Source organism: Neovison vison, chromosome 11 (genome assembly GCF_020171115.1).
Source record: "Neovison vison isolate M4711 chromosome 11, ASM_NN_V1, whole genome shotgun sequence".
Classification (NCBI taxonomy): Eukaryota; Metazoa; Chordata; class Mammalia; order Carnivora; family Mustelidae; genus Neogale; species Neogale vison.
The window spans coordinates 162,783,030-162,786,110 of NC_058101.1; the positions used below are offsets into that span (position 1 = coordinate 162,783,030).

Sequence of the window (3,081 nt, forward strand, 5' to 3'; positions counted from 1 at the left end):
TTAAAAGGGCGTGAAAATCACTGTAGAGGAGGAAATGAGAATGATGGTGTCTAATTTCATTTCAGGCTTTAAGAAGTTTATCTAGGCCTAACAGTCACACACATATTAATAAGTAATTATGGTTATTTAAAATGAAACAAAAACATCACTTTTTCTTTTAATTTACATGTATCATGCTTTTCAAATTACTATTAAATTGTTAGCACATAATATGCATCATGTTGTTTGTACCTAACTACTCAATAAGCAGAACTTTCAGGTATTTCTTTAGTCATAGGGACACCATGGAAATTATCAGATTACAAAGGATGCAGTAAATCAAGGATATCTGAGAACTTTGGAACTAATCATTTAAGAAAAATACCTATTAGTGATCAGTACAATCCAGTCTGTACTACTTTAGAATAGAAGTCTGCACATTTTAGTGATCAACATCACTGGGTATCAGGGAAATACAAATCAAAACCACAATGAGACCTCACACCAGTCAGAATGGCTAAAATTAACAAATCAGAAAATGACAGGTGTTGGCGAGGATGCAAAGGGGAATCCTCCAACACTGTTGGTGGGAATGCAAGCTGGTGCAGCCACTCTGGAAGACAGTATGGAGGTTCTTCAAGATGTTGAAAATGGAGCTACCCTTTGACCCAGCAAAGATACAAATGTAGTGATCTGAAGGGGCACATGCACCCGAATGTTTTAGCAGCAATGTCCACAATAGCCAAACTAGGGAAAGAACCTAGATGTCCATCTACAGATGAATGGATAAAGAAGATGTGATATATATATACAATGGAATACTATGCAGTCATCAAAAGAAATGAAATCTTGCCGTTTGCAACGATGTGGACAGAACTAGAGGATATTATGCTGAGCAAAATAAGTCAATCAGAGAAAGACAATTATCATGTGATCCCTCTGATATGAGGAATTTGAGAGGCAGGATAGGGGTTTAGGGGGTAGGGAAGGAAAAAATGAAACAAGATTGGATCAGGAGGAAGAAAAACTATAAGAGACTCTTAATCTCACAAAACAAACTGAGGGTTGCTGGGGGTTGGGGGAGTAGGGAGAGGGTGGTTGGGTTATGGATATTGGGTAGGGTATGTGCTATGGTGAGAGCTGTGAAATGTGTAAGACTGATGATTCACAGACCTTTATCCTGGGACAAATAATACATTAGATGTCAATAAAAATAATTCCTAAAACTAAATAAATAAATATAAAGCTTTGATGAACAACACAAAAAAAGAAGTCTGCACATTTTCTATGTAGGACCACATTAAATATTTAGGCTTTGCGGTCTGTATTTGGTCTATATTACATAGTGTTCTTTATTTGTTTACTTTTTGTTTTTGCAGCCATTTAGAAAGTAAAAATAATTCTTACCTCACAGGTCATTCAAGAAACAGGCCATGACCTAGTTAGGGGACCACAGGTGACCCTTAGCCCGTCCCTGTTTTGGAACTTTGAGAAACACTGCTAATTTTATGGCTATAGTTTGGTACCAACTTACTGATCAACATAATAAAAACATTAATATTTACCAAAAGTTGCAAAGCACGTTTGGTATTACCAAGCTCCGAGACATTACTTTTTTTACATTGTAACATGTCAGATACTGGTTATTGTCCTTCTCCCAGTCGCTTCTGCCTAGGTGGGGGTCACAGGGAAGTTACCATTGCCTTTGACAGGATGAACTTGATCATAGACCTCTGTGTTACTTCCACCTCATTTGTGTTCTATTGTTTGCTTTGCACATGCTAATTGTAATTACTCTTTAAAACAGCTTCAAAAAAGAAACAAGAGTGCGGTGTGAACATGGGGAAAAAGAAAGCAAGAAAGTATATGACCATGAAGCAAATGTTTAGTCACTGAGGTCAGAGGCTTAAAGAGAAGGAGAGATTAAAATCTAAAAAGAAAGAAAATATCCCAGTGCACTCAAAGAAAGAGAAGACCCCCAACATCCTTCCTGTTTACTCTTCCAAGATAACACACAGCTGGACCCACCTTAACACATCCTAGCAGAAACCAACTTTATCAACTTTTCCATTCAGGCCAGGCTTGACTTAGTACAGTTAATGATGGACTGTCTGTTTGCCAAGTGTATCCCTTGAATAACTGACTTCGCAATGGTTAAAATTGAGGAATTGGAGCAAAAGTATCCAGTGGCCCTAAGGACTGCCAAAGACCCAAGATTTGAGCAATGACCAAGCCACACAAAGAAACCTATGCAGATGACAGCTTAGTACAGAGAGTAACTCAACACAAGTGTTATACTTGGCCACAACTGGCCTGGATCTTAAAGGAAGGATGGGGAAGATCCCTAGAGTTCCCATAATATATATCTCTTTTCTTTCTTTCTTTTTTTTTTTTAAATATTTTATTTATTTATCTGACAGAGAGAAAGAGTCACAAGTAGGCAATGAGACAGGCAGAGAAAGAGAGAGGGAAGCAGGCTCCCAGCTGAGCGGAGAGCCCAATGCAGGACTCTGGGATCATGACGCGAGCTGAAGGCAGAGGCTTAATCCACTGAGCCACCCAGGTGCCCCCATCATGTAGATTTCTAACCATGGGTACAACACTGAGTGGATGGCAGATGACTACGGAGGCCCTTGGTTCTAATTCTTTTTTTTTTTTTAATTTTTTTTTAAAGATTTTATTTATTCACTTGACAGAGATCACAAGCAGGCAGAGAGGCAGCAGAGAGAGAGAGAGAGAGAGGAGGAAGCAGGCTCCCCGCTGAGCAGAGAGCCCGAAGCGGGGCTCAATCCCAGGACCCCGGACCCTGGGATCACGACCTGAGCCGAAGGCAGAGGCCTCAACCCACTGAGCCACTCAGGTGCCCCCCTTGGTTCTAATTTTTAAAGATAGAGTTGATTATCCTTTATGTACCTTTACCAACTTTTTCTGTTGCCAGTTCATATAGCAATACTTTATAGCATGAATTATTTCACTTACTCATTTGCTCTGTTATGAGCTCAGTATGGTTAGTCACTTTTTCATGTTATTTTGAAATTGATATTTTGTATCATTTTAAATTTAGTTGCATCTTTTTATGAATCAGTTGATTGCTCACATAAA

At 39.0% G+C, this 3,081-nt stretch overlaps 1 pseudogene; it reads left to right on the forward strand.

The window, feature by feature from the left end:
• Positions 1-1,818: 1,818 nt before the first annotated feature.
• On the forward strand, positions 1,819-2,667 carry LOC122919213 (annotated as a pseudogene).
• Positions 2,668-3,081: the final 414 nt, after the last annotated feature.